The 16,809-nt window shown below is 47.8% G+C and overlaps 1 long non-coding RNA gene across 1 annotated transcript in view; it reads right to left on the bottom strand.

Annotated features, from left to right (window-relative positions):
• The window catches only part of LOC120372757, a 135,589-nt gene that overhangs the window by 102,502 nt on the left and 16,278 nt on the right, over window positions 1–16,809 (bottom strand). Inside the window, exon 2 of the long non-coding RNA XR_005585172.1 lies at window positions 13,721–13,805. This is a non-coding gene — a long non-coding RNA (uncharacterized LOC120372757). The remainder of the gene's footprint in view (window positions 1–13,720; window positions 13,806–16,809) is intronic.

Genomic DNA, 16,809 nt, shown 5'->3' with positions numbered 1-16,809 from the left:
TGGGCGGCAGCCACTTCTCGCTCTCAGCACGAAAGAAGAAACGGAACCTGCTATTCTTGCAAAACCCTCTTTGGTGTGGATCATTCCGCTCTCGCTCTGCTGCCAAGTGTGTGAACACCCCTGGCTCGCCAGACCCGTCATAATCCAACTCCCCATCTGGTTTAGATTCCCGCTGCTGGGGTCTGACTACAGCCATTTGTCTCTCTTTAGAATGGATATAGGCGTTTGCTTAAAAAAACAAAACAAAACAAAAAAACCCAAGCAGCCACCTTGGCCTACCTGAAACTGCAACACGCTGTGTGTTATTTGCCTACAAGACAGCGCAGGGTGCGGTGCTGGGGGTGGTAGCTCCCCGGCACTTGTCAAGTGACTCTCCAGCTATGAGTAGATTGACTGGAGCCGCAAAATCCATTTGCCTACGAGTACAAAACCACAGCGGAGGGGGTCACTTTCAGAAGCATGTGTTCCACCATCTGCCTCCTGCTTTCCTGTTCTCAGATGAGTCTGCACAGGCAGGCACTTTGTGCCTTGGGGAGGGCAGGCAAGCCGAGGAGCTTTTGGAGAGCTGCACAAGACGCTGTAGCAGTTCCCAGGAGGGATTGGCCCTTCATGTCACCCTGGAGCAGGATTACGATTACCCCCCTCCAGCCTGCTCCACAGAGGTGCAGGGACACAGGCTAGGCCTCAGGTATGAGCAATACCGCACTGGACAGGGCCCCAGTGGTCAGAGCGCGTGCTGGGAGCTGTAGTGAAATGCCTGAATACCTGTGTCACGTCACCCCCTGCTCTCTCTTTGGAGCACTGAATGTTGCCCTGGGCTCTCCCCCAGCCAGCCCACGTGTTTCAGCAAGAACATGCCAGGTCCATGCGATTTCCCCCTCCCAGGCCCTTCTGCCCACACCACTGGCAGGTTTTACAGTGGAGTGTGCTTGGCTGGCCAGCAAAATGACAAAGGTTCAAACCAGGCAGTACACAAGAAGGCCGCTCCAGAGCTCGATTTCTGCAGAGCAGGCAACATGCCTTCTCCTGAGGAGCCGTGCATGAGAAACAGCCAGCCACCCAGGGAAAACCAGGAGCATGCTGTACTGCCTTTACTGGGATAAAACTGGATCGTTTAACTGTGCGGACAAAATGGGTGAGGAACAAGGCTAGGTAGGCCTCTGGCATCCTGCCACCATCTTTCTAGAGGTACAACGTGGGTGGCATGTGACTCATCTGCTCAATTGCAGTGTGCTACAGGTGCCGGTGTGGAGAAATCAAACCATCAAGAGTTAGAAAAAAATAAAAATAGCCACAAAAGGAGGGTGGGAAGGGGGAAATAATGAGTAATTAGGGGCTGTGGTTAGCCTGTAGCTGTAACACTTTGCGCTGTGATCCTGTCAGATGCCTCCAGCTTCAGCAGAGTTGGGTGGGGTTGTCACTTGGATGGAAGACCTACAAAGAAGCAGCCACGTGCTGCAAAATGGTGATTTGGGGGTGATGTTATCCTTCCATCTGAGACTCTGCTGAACCAGCCCTGCTGTTGTCTAAGGGGGCACACTGCTGTTGGGAGGAGATGTCAGAAGAGGGCCTGCCTGCTTATGGTTACGAAAGATTACATGGTGCTTTTTTTGTTGTTGCTGCTGCTGGCGGAGTTAGGGTGTTAACCCCAGGGCCCAAGCCAGACTCTGCCTTCAGTAATTACCGTCTGCCTCCCCACACTGCAAATTGCATATCACGTTCTTCACCACTTCCTCCCTGAAACATTTCACGCCAGGCTGTGCAATAGCAAACAGCTTCTGAGTTACACCCAAGCTTTGGGTGACGTGATCCCTTAGCTGCCCTCATAGGGCTGAGGTGAGGCGTGAGGTTTGAAAAGCACTTTGAGATCCCAGAGTGAAAGGTGCCACAGGATCAGAGTTGCCTACTGGCAAGTGGGTATTACCCCTGAGGAGGCTTGGTGGGAATTGTTTCCTGGAACTAATTCACTGTGTGCCCTCAGGACTGGAGTCAGCCAAAAGGCAGTCAGGTATCTGGCAAAGCGAACGCGCGTGTGCATTTCCTGAAATGCAAGGCCAGCCGATGCCAGGCTGGGAGAGCGGAATTACAGTCAGAGTTCTACGCCACTCAGGGAAATGGGGCTCTTGCAGCTTGCATTAGAGTTCAGACTTCTTAACGAAGTGCATTTTCAATGACAAGGAGCAAGCCCCACGCTGCTATGGAAATCCTGGGGGAGCAGGCTCCTTCAGTGACATGGTTTTGTTTTATAGATCCTAGAGCAGTGGTTCTCAAACTAGGGCCGCCGCTTGTGTAGGGAAAGCCCCTGGTGGGCCGGGATGGTTTGTTTACCTTCCACGTCCACAGGTTTGGCCAATCGCGGCTCCCACTGGCCGCAATTCGCTGCTCCAGGCCAATGGGAGCTGCAGGAAGCGGCTGCGGCCAGTACGTCCCTTGGCCCGCACCGCTAGACAACCTCTAATCATACCTGTAACTAGTTATTGCAGCTGCAGCATAATTAGAAACACCACCACCACAATTATACTCTAAAAGAATGAGTGAAAGAAACTGCAAAGTATTTCTAGAGGAGGATGTACTCATGGGCTTTGGCCGGTTTCCAAATGTCTCTTATTGTAGCATCATATCACTTGGAGAAAGTTTATTTTCCCATCCAAAGCTACAGTCCAAAAATCACATGTCACTTTTCCCCCAGTTGCCCTAAGTGCAAAATAACTTTCATGAATGATAAATTCCTGGCAGAGGACAGAGCAAGTTTATGCCCACTTCACTTTCAAATGTGTTAGTATTAAGACAACGTTCAAAAAATTCACACCAATTAAACAGCATCTAAACTGTTCATTCCAGACAAAATTCCTCTCAGCCTGCTCAAGGGATCACTCATGTGTTCTCTACAGACATGCCCATTGAGGTCAGAGTGGTGTGGAGAATTTTGCATTAAACTAAGGAATTCCTTGCTAGGGCCATTTCTTGGACTTTAACTTCAAAACATTTGCTAGAGACCATGAAAGGTGACAGATGAGCAATGGGAAATGCTCACTGGCTGGTCTATATCCTGGCCTTCCCCACCATTCATCACCATTCACGGAACCTGGTGTCAACAAGGTACTAGGTAGTCACAGGGCATTTAAATGCTGTGCCGCCTAACCTGGCTCAAAGCACATCTACACAATATGGGAGTTTAACCACCAGCGCATTGTCTTAGACCTAGTGTTCCCACCTTCACAATCAGCAGCACTAGTCCTAGTGTAGACAAGACCAGATAAAGCACCCAGGGATTAGAACCCAGGTCTGTGTGGCATGGGACGGCTGGTAGTCTCACAGTGCCATTCGGAGGCCATGCAAAGGCACAGCCAGGGAGCTCTATGGAGAGTACGCGCTGCAGGAAGTACTGCCCAAAAGATTCAGATTGACAGTACCCTGCAGCCCTTTGATTGGCCACACACCCTATTTAACCCGAAGGGTTTTCCGCGCAACCACACAGACTTTGGCCTTCTGCAATTCCAGTCCTTGCTTGATCTCCTGCTGCCTCTCGATTCTAAGCTGGTACTGCCTCTGATCTCCAGTCTTTGACCCCAGCCTGACCCTGACTCCTGCTTATGGAACCTGGCTCTTACGATTCCTCCAGTTCCTGCCTGGCAATTACCCTCCCCTGGTGGGCAGACCTCAGCCCAGCTGTGACCGCTAGTCTGGATCGCCTACACCCTGGTCCATTACAGCACGAGCATTTTACAATGTATTGCCAATGTGCTTCATCCCTGACTAGTGGGACTGAAGCACTTTCTTACTTTCTTAAATGCCCCTCAAACAACATTTTGGAAGGAGCACCCCAACCTGTGTCAGATATATTGATAGCAAGTCGTTGGGCCAGTTCTAGATACTTTCCTGATAGGAGCCTTAATCAGGTCTCTAGTGGGGATCGTTGAAAGTTTTCTGTCAAAACTGTTTTTGATGGGGGGTGGGGGGGAAATCAGGTTTTCAACTAAATGAGATTTTTCATGAAAAGAATCTGCTTTCTGAACAAAAAGTTTGTTTTTTCCCCTTTGGAAACCGGAATGTCCAGAAACTGAAATGTTCAGGTTTTGGCTGAAAACAACCGTTTTGATTCTGAAATGCCATCATAGTGTCTCATGGGAGTTGTAGTGCAGATACCTCAGCCAGTCAGGCTGCATTTTCCATGCCCCTGCCAGTGAGATAGACAACAACTGCAGTGAATCATGGGAAACGTAGTCCAACCAGTATGGGCAATGAACTGAGGGATGCAGTGGATTCTCCCTCACTTGAAGTCTTTCAATCAAGATAAGATTTTTTTTTTTAAATTTTTAAACAGCTTAGTCACAGGTTATAGGAAGCACTGGGTGAAATTCTTGGCCTGTGGTACACAGGACATCAGACTAGATTATCACAATGGATCCTTCTGGTCTTAGAATCTACGAATAATGGCAGTTACAATGGTGTTTTTAGTAACACAGACAATGTATTCACTAGGAACAGACCCGGAGACCCCCCAAACTCACTTCAAACAGGCCCAAACCTATCAGAGGATTACACTTGTCACTTTAAAAAAAAAATTAGTGCTACACAAACATTTTTTTGAATTAGTCACACGTGTTACCCCTGGAAGCCATTTTTTATTTATACCATATAATAAACTGTGGCATGTCCAACTGGGACCCATTGCAGAACAGACATTGGCTTGGCATTAATAAAAACGGAACTGCCCAGGGAGCAAGGACTGAGAAAGCCTCCCTTTCTGTATAGAACATTTTTAGCTCCTTTATCTGAGCAACTGAACATTTTAGGTTTTTGGGTTTTTTTTTTAGTGCATGTGTGGTTCTTGCTGTAATCTGCCTTGAATATTTGATATGAACTCCCTTGTGAGAGCAAGAAGTGGGCGCTGGAGGAAAAGCTAGCACAAAAGAAGAAGTAGTAATGAGCACCCATGAGTACCCTCTCAGTTTCACAACTGCCTGTGTTTAAAAATGAGCAGAAATTGGGCAAGTGGTTGTCATCTGGGAACCGAGAAATCTCTAGCTCTCAGCAACACTCTGCATTCCAGTAGCTCACTACAGCCGAGCAACACTTGTTTATTCCAATTGAAGTTGACACCACAAGTAGTCTAGACCAACCAGAGGAGCTCATGTGTGTTCTGCTTTATTTCCAGCTCAGATTAACAGCATCTCTTTAATTTCTAATGGCCCGTTCTGGGATTTGCAGACAATGTTCAAACAACGTTATGGGCTGTGGTACTGCATGCCCCTCAGCTTTTGTATTCTCTGGGCGGCCCCTATCATTTTGCACAAAGTTAGAGTTCTACATCCAAATTATACAGGACAAACTTTCAGGACATTTTTCATCGCACGCACGTCTTACTCATGTCCAGGTCTCTGAATTTCACACAGCAGACACGATCCATCTTCTTTTCAAAGGCTAAAAATTCCCTTTCATTTCCACCGCCCCCCTCTGGTGCAAACTCTATTGATCTGCACAGTGACTCTGTGCTTCAGCAGTGAAATAAATACCGGCACATTGCAAAAATTCTGCACCTGTTGTAGTGAGTTTGCTGTGACTGTGTGTAACTCATACTGGCAGAGCCGCCCTCTAGCATAAGATAAGAGTCCTCTATAGTTGCCAGTTAAGGGAATTACATTTTTAGCTCAAGCCGTAGGCTCAAGCTTTCAGCAAGGACGGTCCTGGGTTCAAATCCTGCTGATGGCCCAAGCAGGAATTCTTGTACGTGCTCACTCCCTTTCACTATTCCCACTGGGCCGTGTTCTAGCAGACAGGATTACTGGCAGGAAAGTTTGCCAGAATGGTTCAATTTAAAGGAAGTATTGCAGGTTAGTGAAAAGCAAATTCTGAATTCCCCCATTCACGCCATAAACATGAGGTTGATCGAATCAGGGAAACAGACCCAGCACCATGTGACCGAAATGCTCAATAACAGCATGAATTCTGAATATCAGATAACATCAGTGAAGATATTGAAATGCAGGAAAGGGCTCTGCATACAATATATTTTCACAGCTGCCAAGTGAGAGCCCGATCCTGGTCACGTTATCCACTGAAGTGAGTTACTTGTAAGGCCAAACCATGGTGTCCTTACACGTCTGTTTTCCTGAGTTACCAGGCCTTCCAGAATGGCAGCTACCCAGCAAGGCCACAGCTAATAGACCTGAGGTTTCCCAGCAGTAGTAATAGGAGCGATTAACGCATCACGTTGCTGGGCACCACCTACATCACCCATGTACATTCGGGCACCTGGATATCATTCCCAGGCACCTCTCGGTCATAGGTCACCTCGCAGAACCAGCCAATACGGGCCTCTAGCCCGTCACAACCCCTCTGCGAGTAACACACACTGGAGCACCCAGCGTGAACAGGTACTGGAGATATCAGCACCCAGATGGGGAACTTAAAACGCTGCCCTCAGGAGGTACCCCCACACCTTTGCTCGTCTCCCCTTGAATGGCCTCTCAGGACCCATAGCCCCAAAAATCTCAGTGTCATTAGCCGTTTATTGGGGGCAGCTCGTTAACTTCAGCAGCGTCAATGACGTGGGCTGGTAACAGGCGACCACCCCTAACATAAGAGCAGAAGCCATCTCAGCGAGGCTGGCTCGGCATAAGCAGGTAAATGAGGTCCCAGGTGTTTGGAGACCCCCTCAGTAGCTACATCACCTCACGGTGAGTGTCTCTCCCTTTCAGCCCCCTTCTGGTAACAGGAATGTCACAGGAAGGAGTTATTCCGGTGTAAACAGTGCCAAATTGGGCCCAGTGACTCTGAAGCAAATTGTGAATGCTTGGCTGAGCGCACCAGACAGACATCTCCCTCCCTTTTCAGTGCTGACTGAGTGCCCTCTGCTGGCAGCCATTCCCGGCTGCTAGATTAATGCAATCCAACCCAGGGCTGTCAGCGTGCCATTGTCGTGCGGAGAGTTCACAGTCAAGGGAGTGGCCGATGGTTTCTGAGCACTGGCAACATGGAGGCAGGCTCTGTTTCCACACTTGTTCTCTATCGCCAGCCTGAGCAGTTCTCTGTGCTCGGAGAACAAATACTAGTGCTCTGACTAAGATCTGAGAGACCTTCTCAGTGTTTTTCTGGCAACTGTGCTGCTCTAGAGACACTCGGCAAAGGGCAGCTTGCTGGCCGCAGTTCAGGAAGCTGTCTCCAGCCTGCCAGCAATGTGATTGAGGAAGGGATGGTCTGTTGGGTAGCTGCTACGTATTTTAGCATTGAGCGGTCATGAGAGAAGGTCTAATAACACGGCTGCACTTAAGTTCAAGGAATATGAATGGATTCCAACATCAAGAGATAGGTTGAAGACAGACCCGAAGGTGAAATGGTGACAGTTACATCCCTTCCTGCACTTATCCCTATCCCGCCACTGCTGCTCTCCAGAAGAGACCAGGGAACGCCATTAAAATAAGCTCATGTTAGTTATCAATAATAAATTCACAGAACAATTCACTACTCGCCGCTTTTTGCTGAACACCACACAGGGCTCTTCATTTAAGTAGCCTTGTCAAGAAGTGCCTGCGTTCAAGCAGCCTTTCTGACAAGTGCAGAGGCAGGACTTGCCAGGAGGTGAGCTAGGAGAGGCCAGCCAAGCTTTGAAAGTGAGCACGCTATTCTCCTGCTGCGGGATCGTGCTGCAGGGGAAGTGTCAAGGCTGGTTCCCCACTCTGGCACTTCGAGTGCAGAGGGTGGGTCCCGCAAAGATTCTAAAAATTGATACTGGCTACTCCAGGCTGGTGTTAAACTCCCAAGGTTACAGCTTTTCTCTGACCTTGGATGGGTAGATGCTGCCACCACCCAAGTGCAAAAACCCCTTTGAGAGCCCAGGAAGATGCACTTGGGAATTCCTTCCTGTGGGGCATCCTCACGCCCTTTCTCTCTCTCTCTCTCTCTCTCTCTCTCTCTCACACACACACACACACACACAGAAGAGCTGAGAAAGAAAAAAAGAAATCAGCTGTTGCCACCAGCTAATTAAACAATGTGCACAAACCTCTTAAGACACAAAAATCCAATTCTATTCTTTAAAAAGGTAAATTTTGTTATTAAAGAAAAAGAAAGAAAATACATCTGGGAACTCAGGCTATTGCTAGATTTTAAAAGAGCAACTACAAGGATTAAGCACCAAAAATAGCTTTCTTGAGGTCCAACTTAAAGGTTACAAGCCAAACAAAAGCACCTGGGGTTAGCACAGAGGAATCCACAAGCCATAAAGAAATCAAAGGGATAAACCTAATCGCGTCTTTATAGACATTTCTTGATCTACTTACATATCTGGGGTTTTAAATGAGTAGTTTCTAGGTATGATACTGATGATTTTTCATACCTGGCCCCAAGCTTCTTACAGCATAGCTCTTGCCCTGTCCACCTCTCCCCGGGAGAACAACAACAGACAGACAAAAGGAGAGTCTTTAGTCCATTTTAAAAAGTTCTAGTCTTCCCATTGGCTCTTTTGGCCAGGTGTCCACTCACTTCCTTTTACCTATGCACAGCAGTGAGACTTATTAACCCTTTACAGGTAGAGCAATTAGAGAACAGCTACTATGAGGGATTTTATAGCTACTGGCAGGCTGGGTGTCCATAAAAGGGAGCTCCCTCCCTCCCTTCATTTGTCACAGGAAGGAAGGGACCGAGGCCAAACTGATCCCTGCTGTCACTCGGTTAGTTCCAGCTGAGTTGCTCCTGTTTACGCCTGAGGCCCAGCGTTTTCCAAAGACTCTAAAAACCCTCTTCACTCCAGACACCCCATTAAGTGTTCCCCTGTTATCCAGGGGAGAGGGGCAATTTATCGTTGTGCCATGGCCCCCCTTAGCCAGCTCAGAGGCTACAAAGATGCTAAATCCAGCTCAGCAGCAGGGCTGGCCCCCAGCGAATGGCTGCTCCATGCCCCTCCATAGCCTCTGATATCAGGGGGGGCCAGGCTGGGAAAGGGGGTGTGGGCAGGGTGCTCCATGCTCCAGTTATTGCCAGCTGCCACACCAGCTCCTTGGCGTCAGAGCAATAGGTAGGGTTAAATGTGGCCTAAAGCCAGCCGTAAGCCCTGCTGGAGCCTGTGCCGAGTGGAGCTGGGTTGCACAGGAGGATTGGACCCACTGCGTTTCCACACCTCCATGCCAGCCCCCAGTTCAGCTCCTTGTTCACGTTGTCTCATTCCGCAGCCCTGAGAAAGGGAAAGGCTCAGCTCCCCTCCCACCCAGCCCTCGGTCCACCCTCTCCAGCCAGGTAACAGGTGCACCGGCCACATTCTGGGCTCTCAGAAACCCTCACGGAGCACCTGCAACCCCACCGACTTAGGCTGTCCTCACCGTGTACCTCGGCGAAACGGCCCAGGCAGTGCTCAGGAGTCAGACCTCCCCCAGCCGAACGCCTTGCACCCTTTCTGAAGCGAGCTCTGGTCAAACCTCGGAACGCGCGTAGAAACGCAGCCCCACAAACAAGACCCTGTTACATTGGACGGGAGGAGGGAGCGGAGCTCTGACCCATCGTCACTCTTTTCGAAGCGGACGTCTGCAGCAGTCACCAGTCATTTTGCCCAAGCCACGGGCTGTAGTTTACACTGATTTGGTGTGTGGCCTGGAAAAGTCTATCACCAAGTTTCCACCGCTGCAAAATGAGGATAATACTTAGCACCTGCCTCAGACAGGGGAGGGGAGGATTCACCACTCAGCAATGTACACTTTGAATACGTCATGACAGATTCTCCCTTCAGCTACTGCTATTGGACACCTCCTGGTCTGCACCACGCAGCCCTGTAGCCAGCATAAGCAACTCTGGTGGGGGATCACCCCAGTGCAGCCCCCACATGTCTCCGATTCTATGTTCAGTGCAGATGGACTCTTTGGAGAATTCAGTTGCCAAACCCACCAGTCTCGACTGTGCAGATTTTTCAGAGGTTTACAACTCTGCTAACTTTGTGCTAATATATCTAGGGAGGACAAAGAGCACATAACCTGACCCTTGGGTGACCCCTCTCCTGCTGAATTTCAAGTCCCTGCTACAAAGCAGGGATATATGGGAGCTTATCAATGACATTCTGGTTTGGTTTTGTTTTTTTTACATGACAAAACATTTTTTTCTAACCCCATTCTTGGAAATACCACTTTAGCTGAAACTTCCCCAAAACAAGATTTCAGGCCAAGGCAGACACCCGCCTAGGAAATTTCAACACAGTTTAGCTTGGGGAAAGTAACTGAAAACAAGGGTTTCTCATGGAAAGTGTTGGGTAGGTGACCCCACCTACACTGACTATAATTATACAAATACGTTCAGGCTAGATCTCCTTGCATTGCTGTCTGCCATAGTCTATTCCAGGGGTAGGCAACCTATGGCACGGGTGCCGAAGACGGTACGCGAGCTGATTTTCAGTGGCACTCACACTGCCCGGGTCCTGGCCACCAGTCCGGGGGGCTCTGCATTTTAATTTAGTTTTAAATGAAGCTTCTTAAACATTTCTTAAACAACCTTATTTACTTTACATACAACAATAGTTCAGTTATATATTATAGACTTATAGAAAGAGACCTTCTAAAAATGTTAAAATGTATGACTGGCACGCGAAACCTTAAATCAGAGTGAATAAATGAAGACTCGGCACAGCACTTCTGAAAGGTTGCCAACCCCTGGTCTAGTCCATATTTTCACAGCCATCCATGGGAAGGACTATTGACCAATGAATACTAGAAGGCCAGCCTGATCTTTCTGTTTGTGAGACTTCCCTTTGTAACTGATACAGTCTCAGATAGCACTGTAGACTCAGGTCTCTTCTACTCCTTTCAGAGATTTCTGAAATGTTTTAGAATTTGCTCTGCTCAGCTCCCCTTTTCAACAGACACAAATGTAACCTTTATGTGTCACCAGCTTTCCCAACTCCCCAAGAAATATGATGGCCAATCAATGTTTAAAGTGTAGCAGACATATTGCAATTTCTAGGGCTTCCCTATTTCCTGTGGCGCCATTAAATCACCGCCACCATATTGGTTGCCTCTGATGACAGTACCATCCACACCTGCGTAGATGCTCTGCTAAATCAACGACTATCTGACTCAGTTCCCCATCTATAGAATGGGGAGAATATTTCCCCTCTCTCCTCAAGCTTGTCTATTGAAATTGTAAGTTGTTTGGGGCAGGGACCGTCTTTCACAATGGGTCTGTCCATCACCAAGCACAATATGGTTTCCATTTCAGTTGGGGCCTCAAGGTGCTACCATCTGAACATATGCTTTTAAAGATTCCAAAGTGGCCTCTGGGGTCCTCAGCAGGGAACAGATCCTTATAGCTAGTCCAGAGGCTTTGAAAACCTCTCCAGTGTTTTGACAGCAGATGTCGTCTGTACTGGCACATTAAGGAGGCACTGGAAATTGTTATTGATATCAAGGGTTGTTATAGCTAATTATGATAAAAAATTGGAAGGGATATTAAACCTCATGCTTCAGGGATTAAAGCCAGCCTCTAACTATAGGAGATTAGTATGAGATTAATGTAGGGGGCAGATTATCCTACCACTGTGCGGATCTTGCACCTTCTTTTGAAGCATCTGGTGCTGGCCACTGTGGGAGACAGGATTCTGAACTAGGTGGACCATGAATCTGATCCAATCTGGCAATTCCTATGTTGCTAATCAGCTCTTACATCATCCAAAGCAGCTATGGAGGCCCACTTGTGGCTGCCATTTTGGATTCGCTCCTCTGAGGAGCAGGTTCCTGTGGCCATTTTGGAAGCCTTTCCTCCACAGAACTGTTGAAACTTGAAATGGACCTTTGAAAACAAACCAGCCGTACGTTTTAACGCCTCAAGTGTGGCTGTAGGTGAGCAGCTTCACTGAGGAGCATACCCAAGTTGGCAACTGCCGTGGTTGTGTACACAAGAGCTCCTTGTGGGACAGGAACGTTTGGAGCCTATCAACAAGACCTCCAAAGCAATGGCATCTCAGCTTTGATATTTCAATCCCTTTGGCTCCTCTTGTGGAACAGCTATAAAAGCAAAGATTCTGTACAAAAGAAGATTCTTCGGCATGCCCAATTTGTTGCCTTCCTCTCATTACTTCCACAGTGAATGAAGATTTAATTTAAAGTGATCCTCAACACCTCAGAGCTCTTTGTTCCTCAAACCTAAAAACTAATTACATCTGACAAAGGAAAGTTTTCAGATTTCATTTCTTTCTACTGAAAAAAATTACGAGAAACACCAGAGACTAGAGAAATACAACACAATCCTATTAACAGAAACAAACATTCCCTAAAAAGCTTCTCATTACATGAAGTCTTAAGACCTTTACTTAATGATCATAATGAAATTGCTTTAAATTACAAACATCCCTTAATGTGAAACCCTCACCAGAGAGTAACTTGTACCACAGAAGGCCTGGAAGGCGTAAGATCAGAAAGCAACATGCTCTAGTGCTTAGAAGAGGAGACTCGTGTAGGTTCAGTCCCTGATTCTGCAAAGAGGTGCTATTGGACTCTTGCAAGTCACATTAGGCTTAAGGATTTTCAAAGGGAACTTAAAGCAGCCCCCCTCGCAGAGCCCCCAAAATAACTGCAGGTAGAATGAGTTGCAGACACAAATGATGGCATGTAAACATCCAACCACCTGGCAGTGCCCACAAATCAGGTGGGCAGGTAATGCAACTCCTAGAAAGGTTCCCAACACCAGACAGCGCTGTGCAAAGGGGCTGACACACTCCACCAATATAACCTCGTGTATTTGTTAAGCCAATGAATGAGATTAAGGCGGGATGTGGTGTTTGGAACTTGGAATGAGAGCCAGGAAGACTGATGCCACTGCGATAAAGCACAACATATAGACAGGACAACCCCAGAAGCAACAAGAATGGAGGGAAGCCAGCATGTTCTAGGTTACATTCGCCCTTCCAGTGGCTTGGAGCTGGGGAACAAGTGTATGCCATAGGGAAATGGTGGCCCACCCACGTGCACCAACCTGCAGCACTCAGCATGTTGGGTTTTCATAGCCAAAGAGGGTCCAGCCGAAGGGAAGATGCCGCAGCCTGACAAAACTCTCTCCTATTGCAGCTGGATCCTTCAGGCCAAATTCTGCTCGCACACATGCATAGAGCAACCCATTGATGCCAACAGAAGTAGTTTGCAAACACACAAAAGCAGAATTTGCTCCTCGCGTGCATCCTGTCTCCGTCTGAAACAATGTCCTACCCCTGTCTAGTCCCCTGCACCAGACAGGCTGTTCAAGGGGAGGATTCCCATTCTCCCTAGCTGCACAGGCTTTGGAGTCCATTATTTTACTGCCCCTACAATCTACGGCCATTAGAAATCATTCATTCCAACCTACCACATTGGTCATACTCCACTAACGGTCCTTTCTCTGGGCACAGATACGTGCAATATCCATGATTCATTAAGAGTCTGCAATTCCAATTCCCTCTCTGACTCACACACATTTTGTGGCCTTGAACAAGTCACCTAATCCCTTTGTCCGGCTTCTTCAGATTTCCTACGTTCATAGCAAGGAGTAGTTAATGTGTGTGACGATGGAAAGCATTATACAAATGTCACGTCTCTTCCTCTGATAGAAGCAGCACGTTTCCTGGCCTCTTTGCAGCCAACAATCTCTTTTTCCTCCTGTCTCTAATCAATGTACAAATCTTAAGGTGGGTCCTCTCCCTGCTGTGGAATCCGGTCAGAGTTTAGAGGACACCGCGCTCGATGGTTAGCTGCGTTTTCACATTTGTACTTACTGTTGTAGAGATCAGGCACCTTGTTGAGAATCCTTTGAAGCAATACGGTAAATAACACATCCAGATCCTCTCGGTTCCAGCAAAGCTGTGTAAGAAAAGGAAACCTTGGTTACACACTGTTTCCGCCGAGAAAGTGCTCGGAACTTGGACAGTTTGATTCAAAAACCCAGCTTTGCTCCTGGAAATACCCTTAGGGTAGGTCTATACTTACCGCGCGGGTCGACGCGGTGAGTTCGACTTCTCGGAGTTCGAACTATCGCGTCTAATCAAGACGCGATAGTTCGAACTCCCCACGCACTCCGGTCGACTCCGGAACTCCACCACCGTAGTCGACCTTGGAGCCGCGGACTTCGATCCCGCGGCGTCTGGACGGGTAAGTAGTTCGAACTAGGGTACTTCGAGTTCAGCTACGCTATTCACGTAGCTGAACTTGCGTACCCTAGTTCAACCCCCGCCCTTAGTGTAGACCAGGCCTTAGACTCCTTATGCACCTGCCTCTCAGAGCCCTGAGTTACACTGGACCTGGTTGGTTTGGGGCTGGCACGCTGACTAAGCATGTAGTTGTCCTAGAGGCTGCAACCTGTGGTCAGCAAGGGATCTTCACATGCCCAGGGAACTGTGGCCAACAGAAGTCCCTCTCTTTGTTGTTTGCCCAGAGGCAGCGGTGTGCAAAGTGCTGCACAGACCACAGTGCGTCCTGGCCTCACCCCACCCCAACTCCAGCCATCCATCTCTTTGGCTTCCCTCCAGCCCCAAATATCAAGGGCCAGCTTACTTGGGGGGCATGGTAAGAAGCAACCCTGATCTTTGCGGGGGGGAGCAAGATCAAGGCACTTTTGTCCGGGTTCAATCTCACTGACCTCACTAATGGTACATGCCAACCAGGGGACCATTCCCTTCCCTAGCCAATAACACAGCGGGAAAGCCTGCATCAGTGAGATCAGAATTTTCCTCCAGTCATTTGCATGCACTGAACTGAAGCCTTTGCCTATTAGATACTGCCCCTCCCCATGTGCACCCACAACGGTTGAATCCCAGTACAAACCCCATGACCAAGAGGGCTGAGCATCTCCCATCACCTTGGGGCTGCTCTACCAAGAGAGCTTACACCTGCTAGAGGCAAAGACAACCACTTCTGCAACGTTTTTGACCATCAGTTGGACATCCCAGCTCTCATGTAAACCCAGGTTTAACCCCAGCAGTCCACTTCCCTACCAGCCCAACTATAACCCCGCTCATGTTCTTAGGGTTAAAAAACCCTCTCTGTGCCACCCGCTCCATGCACAGAGCAGCTGTAAATCTTCCACTGTTACACATAACTAGAGGTGTACAGGTTGCAGGACCTCAGACCCCACCAGACTAGCCAGTGGCAACCTCTAAACCCTCAATGACCAAGGAGTCTTGGGGCCATTTTCACCGATGAGGAGTTGTAGCAGCATCACCCTGGCATGATACAGCTACTCATCAAGACAGCATCTCCATGTGCACAGTGCCATGTTCAGAAAATGGTGCCGTGTTGTTTGGGGGGCGAGCGGGGGCAGGTGCTCCAGAGGTACATACAAATTTCCTGAATCAGCCTGGTTTGCTCCATAGCCATTATGCTTAGAAGCGCTATCACAATCACGCTGAGCCTAGCTATGATTACTGTTGCTGCTAGTTAATGTTTCATGTTCCCATGTAAATATTCATGTTGGTCAAATAATGAAAAAGATGGACACAGATTTGTGAATATAGCCATTGAATGAATTACTCAGCTAGATTCTCTTCTGTTCACAAGGACAACATTACCAGCTAGCCATCAGTATTCGTACAGCCACTGGCTTTCATGAAAGTCTTCTCAATGCTTCACCTCTCTCTTATTTGCCCCCTCATTACCATATATCTGAGCACCACTCAGTCATTCATTTTTTACTCCTGTGAGGTAGGGAAGATTTACCGGTATTATTCCTATGTAATAGATAAGGAACTGAGTCAGAGAGAGAGTAAATGATTTAGCCAAGTTCACCCAAAAAAAACTTGGCAGATCTGGGAATCGAACGCAGATCGCCTGAGTCTCAGTCCTCCATCCGCCATCACAGCCCTATTCAGAATGCATTATTCACCACTGGTTATTCTCCTGTTTACATTTCAGTCATCCAATCAGGAAACAGGAAACATAGTATGTGGCCAATCAGTCTCAAGCGAGTGAGTATTCCCCAGCCTGAACTACTAGGAGAATATTTATGAATAAAGAATATATTTTCAGAAATCAGGACAGGACTGTGAACAATAAATCAGTCAATCAGCAGCCTCTTGGGCTCAGTAAGTACTATGTGTGGGGTTCACACAAGTATGATTCATAACGAAGGTTATTGTTACAAAGTGTGCCCATTCGCCATTACTGAATACACCAAGTTTTCTGATCATGAGCACCAAGAATAAGATCTTTAAAGAGAGGATAGATATTTTTCTCTCAAATGCACAACCTGATTCTTGCATTGTTGTATTTTAAGCCTGCAAAAACCAGAAAGGTGCTTCTCTTTCTTTCAAAGACCAGTGTGATATCTCATCCATTTGTATGTATGACTTGTAAATCAAAGTCTATAGTCTACTGTATCTTCCTACTTAGAAATGAATGGCTCCAATACCATTTCTGTAAGATAATCCTTACAACACCTTCAGGACACTTGTATAAAGGCTGTTATCTCTGAAACTCACAGAGCCTGACCTATGCAGCTGAAGGATTTCTCTCTAATCCTAACACACTTCAGAAATCTAACACAGTTAAGGGCTCAGCCCATGTATTAGACTTGCTTCCTTGTATGCGTGTCTATGAGGGGTGGAGGGATAGCTTGGTGGTTTGAGCATTGGCCTGCTAAACCCAGGGTTGTGAGTTCAATCCTTAAGGGGGCCACTTAGGAACTGGGGTAAAAATCTGTCTGGGGATTGGTCCTGCTTTGAGCAGGGGGTTGGACTAGATACCTCCTGGGGTCCCTTCCAACCCTGATATTCTATGATTCTATAAGATCTGTTGCATTAGAGCAGTGTTTCCCAATCTTGGGACACCACTTGTGCAGGGAAAGCCCCTGGCGGGCCGGGCCAGTTTGTTT

The sequence above is a fragment of the Mauremys reevesii genome, linkage group 10, assembly GCF_016161935.1.
Source record: "Mauremys reevesii isolate NIE-2019 linkage group 10, ASM1616193v1, whole genome shotgun sequence".
Classification (NCBI taxonomy): Eukaryota; Metazoa; Chordata; order Testudines; family Geoemydidae; genus Mauremys; species Mauremys reevesii.
The sequence above is the reverse complement of the archived record's forward strand: the minus strand, read 5'-3'. Positions and strand labels throughout refer to the sequence as shown.